Here is a 15,425-nt window from a genome sequence, read left to right as displayed (position 1 = left end):
CACTATTTTTGACTTTGTTGTATTTTACTAGGACTTGTAGCCAGTTGATATATTTGCTTATTGCTCGGTCTTCCACACAGCTCGGGGTTTGGACCAAATTTCAGTTCGATGGTCTGACTCTTGCATTGAACCAGCTGCCCTCTTGCTTTCCCAATACGTTGACCACATACTTAAGCTTTGTTTGGTTGTTCTGCCCTCTGTCTCAAGCCTTCGCTGAAAATCAAATAAGAGAGAAACCATTTTTAGTGCCAACGGTCCGTTAGTGGAATATCTATAAGTGGGTCTGCCTAACAAGCCCCACCCTTTATTATTATTATATATATATTATTTTTGAAATTCCTATATTGTTGATTTAGCTTGGTTCTGACATGAATTGTCCTTCTTGCAGCTACTATGAGATACGCATCAAGCTTTAATTGGAGAATCAGCAAAAATGTGGGTTTCAACCTTTCTCTATATAGCACAAATCTCTTCACCGTTGCTTACTCCTGGTGTGTGTCTCTTTGATGGTGTTTGACGTTTTCAGCGGCCTGAACTCGATTCAATTCAAGTTTGTGAAAGAAAGATATGATTCAGAGAAGAATCATTAAAAAGCAGAAAGAAGAATCACATTCTATCCAATATTAGACCTTTAAAATTTAAAAAGAAAGTTGTTCAAAAAAGAATATTTATTCGAATAAAGGGTAGAATTAATATAGATACAGATCAAACTAAAGATATTAAGCATAATAGACATTTTTTTCTTGGAAATAATTGCATTTTGATCGAGTTTTTGATATAAGTAAAACGAAGAAAGTAAGGTAGACAAAAAATCCTTCTGCGTTTATCAGTTTGTCCATGGGTGTGTTACTTCGACATTGTTGCTACCAACGTGGGTTAAAGATAACAAACTCGCAAATAACATTTCAATCTCTGCTGTTGATTTCTATGGCTGTCTCTTTCTTTTTCCATTGATTTCGGTATTTGTTAGCCGAGGCATTTCCCTTTTTTTTTTGCCTTTCATTTTCTCACTCTAGAAATTTCATCTTGTGGTTTCAGACTTCTTCATCTTTAGCAGATCCTTAAAGCCTTCAAAGCTTGAGGGCTTCACTGCTGGTGGTGGATTTTGAAGCTTTCTGCTGTCGGTTTGCCACTGGACGCCAGTTGGTATCACCGTTACATCGTTGCCTTGCTATCGATGCGTTTGCCCTGCTGATATTATGTACTGTTCTCATTCATTTGAGCTTTGGTTGCCCTGTCATTGTTGTTGTCCATCTATTATCTTTGATCAGCATCCTATTTTGGGGATTCCCATGGTGTCCCCTATTTATTTAATTTTGACTTCAATGATTGTGACCTTGCTTTTTGCTTAAACAGTTTTGACTTCGATTTCCAGCGAGTTTGTTTGTTTGAGGGTCTGCACAGTGAATTTTGATTTCTCTACGAGTGTCGGTCGCTTATTTGCTTGCAGCACGGTATTGGTTTGGTACTGTAAGCCCGTCAAATTTCCATCGCCGCTTACTTCGCCTCTTTTTGTTTTTTGCTGTTGGTTTGCATTTCATTGATGGGGAAATATCGGAGTTGGGTGAATACTCCGAAGGGTATGGCTTGGTTTCGCAGAGAGTATAACATACCAGAGGATATGACCTTAACTTTGGCCAGCCCAAGTGCTAAGAGAAAAAACACTAAAAATATGACTGCTTTCACCATAGCTTGTATCGTTGAAGGGGGAGTTCGATTCACTCTTAACCCTTTGCTTCGTCGCTTTTTACACCATGTTGAACTCACTCCCATACAAATTTCCACCAATTCGTTTAGAGTATTATCGGGTGTGTGTGCCTTAAACCACAGACTCGGGCATAGTTTAGACATTTGGGATATTGTTCGTTGTTATTATATGTCCCATAGTAATGGTGCGACATATTATATTCGTGCTCGGTCTCTTGCATACCAATTGGTGACCGATTTGCCTGACGTGGATAAGCATGGTGATGACTTCTTTCTAGTATGGGGGAATTGGGAATTTTCATCTGGGACCGAGCATCGAACAGAGTTAGTATCGAGGGTCAACGGTTGCCTAGGTCTTTATCTTGCTTTATGCTTTCTTCACTTCTATATTTGCCTTTGACTCCTAGCACTTTTATATGATGCTTAGCGTTTTCCACTCATTTTTTTTTCCAGGGAAAGGTTGTTTCAAGCGGAGGAAAACTTTACAAAATAGAAAGGCGATCAAAACCGCTCTTAGCTACGAGAAGCGTTCTCCTTCTGAGTTGCTGGGATACAAACCTACATACAAGTCCATTATCCAGGAAAAGTCAATTCTTACAACCTGTCTTCGTGAGTGGCTTGAATCAGACGTGGAGATTGAGGTTGAGCAAGTTGGTACATCCTCTTCCACTGCCCAAACCAATCCAAGAGCAATAAGGGTTACTCTCTATCTCTTTCACCAACCAGTGAGGGGGAAGACTTCTCGAGTGTAACAACCCCTATCTGTAATTAGCCATTAATTCGTATTTAATGATGTTAATGAGAGGATTAAATTAAATTATGTGTTTATTCTGCACTTTGTATGATTTTGGCTTTCTAACTGTTACTTATAGAAATATCTACTTGGGATTTCACTTTAATATGTAAATCGAAAGCCTTATCGGCATTCGAAACCGAAATTGATTACACCGATGTGTTATTTGGAATTTTTAGAGCCATATGGCATGTTTTATTAAAAATTGATTCAGAACGATTAATTAAGTCATGTTTGGTTAGCCTAATATTCTAATTAATGTGTTTTAGCACCATAAGCTTATATGAGCCTTAACTCATTTTTGAGCTCATTTCTTTTATCTTCCTTAGTGCACAAATATGGTGAAACATTTTAGAGAGAAAGGGAGAACAACTCTAGAGAGAGATAAGAAGAGGTTAAGGAGAAATTGAAGGCTATAGCTTGAATTGATCAAAAATTGTGCTAGAACAAGAGTAATTCAAGACTCTAGGTAAGATTACAACCTCTAGATTGTGTAACTAAGTCATTTAACATGAAATTTATTCAAGATTATGAGTTGATGTGTATATTGAGCTTAGAATAAAGATTTGAGTTGCAATTCATGCATGCATGTACATTTTTTTACAAATTGAGCATGATTTCCATGAAACCACTCTTGCATGTTTGAAATTCATCTTCATTTGGGGAAATCATCAAGTTTCAAGTTGTTTTGTGGTATTTGATCATGTTTTGAGATGTTTGATACAAGAAAAATTCATGCATGTTGTGTTCATAAACATTTTTGAAGTTTAAGTTGAAATTGGGAACTTTTGGCCAACCCTTGGGCCATGATTTTATGAAATGATCCTAAATTCTTCATGTTTTACAAGTTCACTATGTTATCTCAAGTTTTGGGGCCCAAGAGATGTGTTTTGAAGGTTGAAATTCGAGTTTTGAGCCTGAAGGTGCAATCTGAAAATTCCAGAATTTGCATCTACGCTCGAGCGTGAGAGTTCACACTCGAGCGACCAATCTAAGTGCGTGTACTCCGCTCGAGTGACCAAAAGTCCACTCGAGCGTGAATTGCAAGCGCCCAGAAGTTTCATGTCTTTTACAGATCGCTCGAGCGAAGGAATGTGCGCTCGAGTGACCATTCACATTTTGCATGTCTGCTCGAGCGTGGACCTTATTTTCAGAAATTTTCCTAAGTGTTCCAAGGCATGTTTTGGCATCCTCATTGCATCTTAGGCATTCCTAAGCCTTAATTAAGCCATGGTATTGAGGTTATGGATTAGAAACACACTAAGGAATGAATGTACTAAGTTCCGAGACTGCAAGTGTGTGTGTGTTAGGCAATGTGATAAGAAAGAATAAGAACCAATGTAATGAAAGCTAAGCCTTAATGGCCACTTGAATATGTAATGATAAGACATGCTTGTGTTATGTATTTTGTGATTGTAAGTTAAGACTCGAGGATTGATTGATCATTGCTGGAACCACTGTGAGTAACGTTATTGTAAAGATACATTCATATGAATTACGTTCCAAATGAAATATGATAAGTTCTGATTTTTGAAATGATATCTGTTTTCGTGAACGAATATTCCAAGTTTGAAATCTATTATGGCATCCATAGATAGTCACAAGTCATGGGGGACGGCATAAAAATGCGGGTCCATGACATATAAGTAATTATGAGATCTCGTTAGCCACTTCATTGTGGTGATATGTGTTTAATTGGTATCCGAAACCGATTACTCTAGTCGGAAGACGTTCTGTGATGTGTTCTATGGGATGTACCATTATTATGTTCTGATATGAGAATGATTATGCTCTGGTCTATTTTCTGCTTATGATATATTCAGATTTCGTTCACTAAACCCTTTACCTTAATGTTATTCATTGGGCTTTAGCTCATTGTGTGTATATATATGTATAGGTGAGCATTCTGGAGCCCGAGCCTGAAGGCTTTTGTCTGGATCTGTGTTCTGTTGTCAGCCAACCATGGTGCCTCACGTGGAGGTTCCCGAAGCATCCTATGTATAAGTTCTGTGGTTTCTGTTTATTTAAGACTTGATTTGATGTTGTTGGTTGTACTTAAAATACTGTAATGTGTATGGGTATAATATATGGTTGACTACCGGTTATTGTATATAAAGTTTTTAAATATTTGTTTCATATAATTCAACACAGCTCATTGGATAATTATATTTATGTATTTGCTTCTGCTAGCCCCTTAATTTTGTTAATCTGTTCAGAGGCCTTTGGTAGTCCAAGGATTACTGGCCGGTTACGATGCTAAACTGATAGGGGCGGGTTTGGGTCGTGATATCAAGGAACAGAGTGTTGTTGGATTTACAGGCTACTGTTCTTGGCACTGATCCTTCCCCAATTGAGGTTACTGATCCACCGTCAACCAAATGCCCATGATCGACCGGGTAAACGTCGGGGGTGGTTTTAGCTACTGCAGCCACGACCGCAACTGCCTCGATTTTTGACCGAGCAAAAGGAAAAAAGAAAGAAAAAGAAAAAGGTAATGCTAGTGTTGGACTGAAACAAAAGGCAGGGCCTGATTTGTGAGAGCCCGATCTTGAGCATGAAGGCTAACCGATTGATACCAGCGACTCCACGGTGAGTTCGGCTGCCCTAGCTTTCGATCTTTCAAAAGCTTTGCTCCGTCCACTTGATATGGCCGAGCATAACACTCAGGCAAATAGAGACTTGGTGAAGAGTGCTTTGCAATCTATGGTGGTGGTAAGTTCTTATCTTCCTCTTTTTTAAGTTGTCACTTGTTTCAAGTGTATTTCCTCATTGTGCAAACTTATATCTCCAATGGTTTTCAGGCTAACCAAAAAACCTACCTAGCACTTGGCCGCTATGATGAGATTGAGTAGCAGCTTCTTGAATCAAGAGAGCAGGTTGGTGTAGGACTTTGGAGCTAGAAAAAGAGAAGAAAAAAGAAATTGAGCATACTGCTTAGAGATTGAAGCAAGGCCTTGCCATTTCTGAAAAGGCTCGGTTACTTGCAGCTAAAGCTGTGAAGAAGGACAAAGCTCAAATAGGCGAGTTGAAGGCTGAGTTGAAGCTTGCAGAGGACTATTATTGGCAGCAAGGTTGGGACGAGGCTGGTGTCGCTTATTTAACCGAGGTCGCAAAGCCAAAGATGGGATTTACGCCCAAGCTTGGAATAATGCTTTGACTACAGCGAAGATGCCCAATAGTTCTCTTCTTTATAAGGTGATCCCAGCTTCTTTAACAGGAAAGGGTCAATCGACTAACCAGCAAATTGTACCATCGAGTACTTCTGCTACACTTCCCACCGTTGACTGGTCGAATCTTTCACCAACTTCTACTGTGGTTGAACAAGGTGCTTTGGATGTACCAAAACCTTTTGTTGATCTAATTACTGTTCGAGAGATCATGTTGCCAACCAATTCCGCTGCTCCTTCAGATGCTCCCCAGAAATACGTCTATCATTTTTATGTATTTTTCTTTTGGCAACTCCCCTTAAGGAGTTTGGTTGCTTCTTGTGAATGTAAGGTTGGACTTTTTTTATTTTTGTAACTCTTGCAAGATTATCGATGAGATGTTTTATGTTTTTGTCAGTTTATTTGCTCTTCATTTTTGTTTTTCATGAGTACTGTTTACCTCCCTACCGAACAGAGGCTCCGAGGCTGCGTGGACCATCTGTTCGGACAGACCATGCTTTTTGTTTTTTTTAAAAAAGCTTTGTATGTCCCCGGCCGAGCAAATGCTTTTAGGCCGAACGGACCGTCTGTTCAGACACACTAGGCTCCTTGTCTTTAAAAGAGCTTTGTATGCCCTTTGGTCGAGCAAAGGCTTCGAGATCGAACGGACCGTCTGTTCGGACAAACCAGACTTTTTGCCTTTAAGAGAGCTTTGTATGCCCTCCAGTCGAGCAGAGGCTCCGAGATCGAACGGACCATCTATTCGGACAGACCAAGTTTTTTGCCTTTAAGAGAGCTTTGTATGCCCGTCGGTTGAGCAGAGGCTCCGAAATCGAATGGACCGTCTGTGCGGACAAACCAGGCTTCGTACTTTTAAGAGAGCTTTGTATGCCCTTCGGCCGAGCAGAGGCTCCGAGATCGAACGGACCGTCTGTTCGAACAGACCAGACTTCTTGCCTTTAAGAGAGCTTTGCATGCCCTTCGGCCGAGCAGAGGCTTCGAGACCGAATGGACTGTCTCTTTGGACAGACTAGGCTTGCTGCCTTAGACAAAATTTTGAAAAATAAATAAATAACTAAAATATGCTGAGTTTGACCAAACACTTCGTTGCTTGGTCTTTACTTGATTTGGTCAAGTTTAGCTCATCGGTGAGCGTATCTCGACTCTCCGTTGAGCGCGAGTTGTTACCATGGACCATGCTTTCAAGTAACGATACTTGGCACAAATTCCACCAAGCAATACCACTTGGCGCCCTACTTTGACCAGAGACCGAGATTTCGGGCTAGGACGTAGGTTAAAACCCGTAACCCAATCTTGCTCAATTGTTAAGCGAAAATATGCACGATGTATATGAAAAAGAACACAATTTGTAAAGAAAAGTTGATTTCATTAATACTCATAAAATGGGGATTACATTTGAAAGATATTAAAGTCATAATATCACTGATAGTATTTCTTCAAACTGGTAACATTCCAAGGACGAGGAGTGGGCTTGCCTTCTAGGTTGGCCAAATAGTAAGCTCCGTTGCCCAAGGCAAATGTGACTTTGTACAGCCCATCCCAGTTGGGTCCAAGCTTCCATTCTCCAGGGATCTTTTTGTGATCCACGACCTTCCTTAATACCAGGTCACCAGGTAGAAATTGTCTGACAAGTACATTCTTATTGAAGTTTCTGGTAAGTTATTGTTAATAGGCTGCCAAGTGAATAAGGGTGGCCTCTCTGCGTTCCTCTGCTAGGTCTAGAGCTTGAGTGATGGCCTCATCATTGTTTGCTGATTCGAAGATTTCAGACCGAATTGTAGGAAGACCGACCTCCAAGGGGATGATAACCTCCATTCCATTAATGAGGGAATATGGCGTCTCTCCTGTTGATCGCCTCATCATCATTGTTTTCTTGATGGCTACTTGAGGTATAATCAAGTTCCGATATACCCCGTTGACCAGGAAAATACCACATTCACATGCCCTTTTGGCACTTTTGCTTACAGGCGCATGCCCTTTGGGCTATGTAATGCACCAACAACTTTTCAACGGTACATGATGGCTATTTTCTCCGATATGGTGGAGAAATTCTTTGAGGTTTTTATGGATGATTTTTCGATGTTTGGACCGTCTTTTGAGGAATGCCTTAGGAACTTGACTAAAGTGTTGGAACGATGTACTGAGGCAAACCTAATCTTGAGTTGGGAAAAGAGTCATTTTATGGTTCGTGAGGATATAGTGTTGGGACACATTGTGTCCCCTCGAGGTATAGAGGTAGACAAGGCTAAGATTGACCTCATTGTAGGCCTTCCTCCACCCAATTCTATGCGTCAAATTAGGTCTTTCCTAGGGTATGTAGGTTTTTACCGTAGGTTCATCAAAGACTTTCGTAAGATATCACATCCTTCGTGTAGTTTACTTGTTAAGGACGCGTCTTTTATCTTTGATGAGGCATGCTTAAGGCGTTTGAAACACTGAGAATGGCCCTGACCACCGCCCCGATCATGAAATCACCAGATTGGTCGCTTCCCTTTGAAATCATGTGTGATGCCTCCGATTATACTGTCGAGGCTGTGTTGGGCCAAAGGGTCAATAAGGCACCATTTGCTATATACTATGCTAGTCGCACTCTCTCGGATGCACAATTGAACTACACTACCACTGAGAAATAGTTGCTAGCTGTGGTCTTTGCCTTAGATAAATTTCGGTCCTATCTCCTAGGTTCCGAGGTCATAGTCTTCACTGATCATGCCGCTTTGCGGTATTTACTATCAAAGAAAGAGACCAATCCTAGGTTAATTAGATGGATTTTGTTGCTTCAGAAATTTGACCTAGAGATCCGAGATAAGAAAGGATATGAGAATGTGGTGGCGGATCACCTCTCCCGAATCCTCGTTGAGTATACTAGTGACCCTCTTATTTTGCATGATTCGTTTCCGGACGAACAACTCCTTGAGCTGTCACGAGCGAGCCCCCTCGTGGTTTGCACATATTGTGAATTACTTGGCCATTGGGCAAATTTCGCAAAATTGGTCTAAGCAAGACATAGACCGATTCTTTTCGCAAGTCAAGTATTATTTTTGGGAGGATCCGGAGTTGTTTAAATATTGCTCTGACCAAGTGATCCGACGGTGTGTGCCGGAGAGTGAGGTGCATAGTATTCTTATATTTTGTCATTCTTCTGCATGTGGCGGTCATTTTAGTGGGCATAAAACGACTGCCAAGATTTTATAGAGCGGGTTTTATTGGCCCATAATTTTTAAAGATTGTAGACACCCCATTTTTGACCGTCCTCAAAACTTGGACGTCACCGTTTGAACACTCGGTGATCATCCACGTTTGTGTTCGTCTTGAGTTCCCGGAGGTCTCGGCTACGCGCCCTGCCGTAGGACCTCTCGACTCGACTGTGTTGTGTTTGGTTTTGCACTAAACACTTGTGTTTTTGTCTGGAGGGTAGAGAATGGCTTGTTGGCCATCCCCACTCCTCACCGGCCATGGCTTGAGGCCACCGGCCGTGTTTTCTTGCCACCGGCCATTGGTGATGGCCGGTCGGCACTTTATGTGGTCGACCGACCATTTAGTTGGCCGATGGCCTCCTTTTCTTGTCGGTACTACATTGTTGCCTCTTGCAGGCATGGTGCATGCCAGTTGTGCCAACTGGGATGCACAGACCCTCCCCCCACACACGTGTATGGCTGTTTTGGCTCCTTTGCCCCCTTTTTTTTATCCTAACTTTTTCTAGAAGATTGCACCCTTTGCTCAAGCTTCTTGAGGAAGCTTGGCCCTTTGTCTTAGCTTCCTCAAGAAGCTTGGACCTTTGCAATAGCTTCTCTTAGAAGCTTGGTCCCTTTGACCCTTTCATTTAGCTTCTCTAAGAAGTTTCAAGCCTTTGCCTTGTCTATATAAGGAGACCTCTCTTCTCCATTTGAGAGGTTCAGCAAAATCAGACGTAAAACATATATATTCTGATATATATATATCTTCTCTCTCTATATCTCCCTCTCTCTCTTCATTTGTGTGTGTTTGAGGGCCTAAAAGTGTATTTAGTTCTTAGTTTTGTACTAAGTCACCTACTATTACACCATACTTTGACTTTGGAGGTCTTGAGGGTTTGTTCTTGGAGCTTTGGGTCGGTTTTGATCAGAAGAAGAGGGGTGAGTTTGTTGTTCTTGAAGTGTTCTTCAAGGGTAACACTATTTACTTTATATTCTCCAATCTTGCACTAGTCTTTAACCTATCTTACATACTGATTTAAGCTTTGTGTATAAATTAAAAAAGTCTTGTATTTTCATGCTTAAGATCTTTCATTAAGGTCATTTCGGTGTTAGGGGTCGACCTCCCCCTCTTAGGCCTTGTTTGGCCCTTTTTGTGCTCTCTTTGATAAGCTTTGGGGACTTTTGTGTATTGGCCTTCTCACCACTAAAATCCAATGGATTTTCAGTGGTGAAGAAGGAGTTTTGAAGTCTTGCATAGGGGAGGGACACCCCTCTCCTTTGGTCTCTCTTTTGTTTGCATTTTTGGCCCATAAGGGTAGCATGTATGATTAGTTGTTCTTGGCTTCATTTCAGAGGTTTTTGGGTGTTATTGGGTCATATTATGCCTCTATTTTTGGTCGGATTAGTGACCCCTTCCATGCTTAATATACTTGCTTTGTATTCCTCTCTTTTGCCTAGAAGTGCATCATGTATTTAGTCTACCATGCTCTCATGTTTTGGCCTAACTTTGTGAAGTTCTTAGCCATGTATTACCATGCTTGAGGTTTGTTAGGAACTGTTTTGGTCATATTTTCCGTGTTTGGGGTAGCCCCTTTGTATTTTGGCTTGTGAGCCTTGAGGGTGTGAGTCATGAGCATACTTTAGTCAGGTTATTTCAGCGATTTAGAATCACTTCTCATGCTATTTCAGTTCCTAATCCATGCTTGTATGCTTGCATTCATCATCCCTTTCATGCCTTGAAGGATTGTTCTTTTATGCTTAGAAATGAGTCATTGTGTATGATACCATGTTTAGGCATTTGAGGCTACCATATCAGTGGGTTTTGGGGTGTATTTTGATGCATAAAAACTCTTTTTTTTTTTTTTTTAGTTGCTTAGTTCATGCCATGAGTGCTTGGGGTAGGTGCTGAGCAATGCTCTCTTTTGTGGCCTTGAATCCCTTCCATTTTTGAATCCACTCCCTAGCATGTTTTGGCATCATTCTTGGCATGCTTTTCAGAGTTTAACATGAGTGTTTAATGTCCATGTATATCACCTTTGAGTGTTCTTGAGAGTAGCCCTCCATGCTTGGGTGATGGGCCTTGGTGTGTGCACACTTGCATGCATAATTTGTCCCCTTTTGCATCATCTTTTGGCTACTGTTTTGGGGTGTGGCTGAGGCCTCCCTTTTCGGTTTAAGTCCCTCATTGTGTATAGTTGCATATTTGACATATTGCCTCTAATTACGTGCTTACATTATACCATGCTTGCATCATATGTTAGGTTGCATCGCATTGTAGCATTGCATACTTGACACTTTACATTCTTGCATGATAGGTTACCTTGCATTTGGCATGCCTTGTAACTTAGCGTCATGTTGCATATTTGAGCCACGTTGCATTTTTGATCCATGTTTGTATACATGCATTGCATGGTTTGGTTTGGGGTGTCAAACCAAGCATGAGGGGTGAGGTGTGTTCGTACTCAAAGTGATGAAACACGCCTTAACCCTCGGTCGCCAATGCCCTTGACCCCAACATGATAGGGCATAAGGCATTCATCTTTTTTATGCATGCATTTACATTAAGTTGCAAACTTGGTGCCTTAGGCCATCATGCATCAAAATGCGTGATTGGTGGCCCGAGTACCGAGGGTCACACTCCCATGAGTCCATAGCATGATTGGGAGAGTGGCCATGCATACATTGCTTTGAATTTCCTTGCCATGCATTGTCTGCCCTCTGCTGCTGTCAAAAACAGGTTTCTGCAGGAAGAAATGGCCGGCCGGCCACATACAGTGCCGACCGACCATCAATGTCCAGCCGGTGGTGTAACTTTTGGCCGATAAGTTCATCCCCATAGCCGGTGAACTTGAATTGTGGCTGATGACACCCCAAAGCACTCAGAGGGTGATTCAAAATGGGTCTGGAGACTTTCAGAATTTTCAGAGGAGCAAGGCAGTATAAACAAAGGCAACAGTGGCATGGCACGGGTTTCCGGGCGAGGCGAGTCGAGCATGCATCATCCTAGCATTCCGAGGCGGGGCTGCGGCCATCCTCTTTCTGCATTTAAATTGTTAATTAAATAGAAGATATGTAATATTTAATTAGTTAGAAGAGTTAAATATTTATTTGTTTTGTAATATTTATTCGGACCCTCCGAGCGAGGGCAATTGTGTAATAAGTGTGTGTGAGTGTGTGTATGTTTTCTAACCCCCACTTCTTTCTTTCCTTTTATTTATTAGCTTTCGATGGTTAGTATTAGGACATATTTAAATTAGCATGCCTTATGTTATGCATGCGTGCATTCATACATTTGTCTTGCATGCACCGGGCTCGGCGCATCATGCTAACTGCATTGTATTTCAATCCCAAATTGAATACGTGTTATCTGTTGCATTTCACATGCCATGTTTAGGATAGTCGAGCCTGTCTAGATTGTGTCTTTGCATGCGTTGCATTAGCCATTTTAAACATGAACTAGGATCATGCATATGATTACTAACTAGTTTATGTTTTAGCTTGGAGTACTCGGTAAGCATTTATGTTTTAGCATCCTTGCATGAGTGTGAGTGTTGCCATGATAGCATGCTTACCATGAGGCTATGTGCTTACGTGTTATAACTGCCTGAATGCCTGTGGGTGAAGGTTGGGTTACTTAAATTGGAACAATGCATTGAATGTAAGTTTTAAGCCCACTTGAGGGTGGCAAAATTCATGTCTTAAGCCTACTTGCGGGTAACACCATCAAACCATTTTCAAATACACAAACATGACATGTTTCGTTCCAATTCAGGCGATCCAGTCTATAGTAGTGTGCTGTGCGCATCACGTAGTAAATCTAGGTTAATAATCGGAATAAGAACGCATAATGTTTTCAAAACTAGATATCATGATTAGTAGAGGCCGATCTTCGGATCGGGCGAGAGGGGTGCTCATAGCTGACCTTCCCCAATCGTACCCAAGTTCCCGAGCCGAGACAACTTTGGTGATGACGGACACGTGGCCTTAGGCAAACGAGTCAGGGTTTCCTAAATTCCCCCAAAATAAAATATTTAGGTGGCGACTCTGTATTTGGCAAAACAGTCCATGTTTGGCACTTCTTTTCTAAAAATCTGTTTTCTCAAAACGATTTGCCAGATTTGGACTCTTTGGTTCAGATTAAGAACCGTGACTAAAATGGAGTCCGAACTGTAGCGTGGGGCCCACGGGCGCGTCTACAAAGATGCCCATCAATTTATAGAACTTGTTTGCGCTGTCAGCAAATGGGTTCGATATCTCAGCGTGACATGATGCCAATGTTCCCTATTCTTGTGGTAGAGATAATTGATGTTTGGAGGGTTGATTTTATGGGACCTTTCCCGTCATCATTCGGGTTTGAGTATATTCTCTTGGCAGTAGATTATGTGTCTAAGTGGGTGGAGGCGATAACTACCCGAACAAACGATCATAGAGTGGTAATCAAATTTTTGCATGAAAACATCTTTAGTCATTTTGGGTTTCCTAGAGCCATAATAAGTGATCAAGGTACGCATTTTTGTAACCGATTCTTTGAGTCGTTAGTCAAGAAATACTCTATCACTCATAAAGTTGGCACTTCATACTACCCTCAAACTAGTGGCCAAGTGGAAGTCTCAAATAGGGAGGTAAAGCACATAATAGAGAAAACGATGAAGCCAGATAGGAAATATTGGTCACAACGGTTGATTGATGCATTATGGGCCTACCGCACTGCTTATAAGATACCCATTGGAATGTCACCATATAGGGCGGTGTTTGGCAAAGCTTGCCATCTCCCGGTTGAACTTGAGCACCGAGCATTGTGGGCCATAAAGAAGTTTAACTTCGATATGGCCGCAGCTGGGCTCAATCAGAAATTGCAACTCAATGAGTTGGAGGAAATCTGGAATGATACATATGAGAGTTCAAGAATTTTTAAAGCTCGGACTAAAGAATTCCATGACAAGCACATTAATAGAAAATCCTTTGAACCCGACCAAAAAGTGTGGCTTTTTAACTCAAAATTGAGACTCGTTCCAAGTAAGCTTAGATCAAGATGGGATGGACCCTTTGTGGTTGTTGAGGCATTTATTCATGGCGCCGTTGAGGTGCAAGATCCAAAGACTGGCCACACTTTCAAAGTGAATGGCCAAAGACTGAAGCCATATATAGAGGGGATTGGGAATGGAGACATGATTGAGTCCATTGCTTTGATGGACCCTTTTTACTATGATTGATAGATTGGTTTCTTGTTCTATTTTCCTTCCCTTCTATTCTATTCAGTTTTTCTTTGCTCTCATTGTGCTTTATTTGCGTCTAGGAGACTTTAAATCCTCTAAAGGTGTAATTCCTTTGATGTTAGCCGTGCCCGAACGGCATCTGACGGTCTAGTATAGCCATCTAACCGTGTTTGTAGTGAGTTCCTAGGAGACCAACTGAGACGATGAAAACTAGAGTTCGAATAGCAAAGCCTAGAACACAAAGGTTTGGAATTTTCGAGACTAGACTCTGGTTTAAATACCCAGGGGTGTGGAGATTGCTTCAAAACTACCCCGGCTTGAACTTTGTATGGCAGCCCCATAGATTGAGGTAGCTTTATGCGCCTCGATTCTGGATACCGAATCAACCTAGTCTGTCACCCTGTTGGAGAATAAAGAAACACAGTTAGGGAAAAAAGTAGTACTCGTGTTTTTCGCGTGAAGATTATACCCTTGTTAGGCATTCCGATATTTTCTAAAGTGCTATATTTATTTCGGATGTCAAATGAAGGTGGACATGGTTAAGTATGCTTTGGGTTGTACTTGGTTTTTATTTACTTTTCTTTAATCTTTTAAAAATATATTTATTTTTATATATATAGTTATACTAAGAAATGTTGTTTTTGGTACAAGCTGGGTTAAAAAAAAAAAAATCCCGCACGTGCAGGAATACCCACCGCACATGCGGCAAAATCATCACCCTGGCTTGTGCACACTGCTTTAAATGCAGGTGCGACGGAAGAGTGCGGCTTGCACACCGCACGTGCGGCCTGAGCCCCGCACGTGCGGAACATCGTTCTTTCAAAAAAAAAAACGAGAGAGGAAATCGCCACGCGTGCAACCTGTTCTCCACACGCACGGGAAATTTTGTGAATCTACCATCCGCACACTGCTTTATATGCAGATGTGTGGCCTTGGTGCGGGACATTTCCGCACGTGCGGCATATTCCCCGCACGTGCATGACAACGTCAACATTAAAATAAAAATAAAAATAAAAAATTAGTTTTTTTATTATTATTATTTTTAATTTATTTACTTATTTCAAAAAAAATATTTAAAAAAAATTAATTTCTTTGTTTGATTTTATTTCTTTATTTTATTTACATAAAAAAATTAATTAATAATAAAAAATTAAATAAAATTAAATAAAAAAAATTGATTTCTTTGTCAACTTCTTTTATTTGTTTTATTCTATTTATTTTATTTTATTTTTGTTTAAAAAAAAAAAATACCTTATCAACACCTAACCCCCCTTCTCTCACAATCAGTCTCAGATTTTCTCTTTACCCCTCTCTACCTCTCATCTATCTCTATCTAGCTTTCTCTCTCTCACAACCCCACAAACCC

This window comes from Camellia sinensis, chromosome 14, assembly GCF_055761805.1.
Source record: "Camellia sinensis isolate YWXY chromosome 14, ASM5576180v1, whole genome shotgun sequence".
Classification (NCBI taxonomy): Eukaryota; Viridiplantae; Streptophyta; class Magnoliopsida; order Ericales; family Theaceae; genus Camellia; species Camellia sinensis.
Note: the sequence above shows the minus strand (reverse complement) of the source record.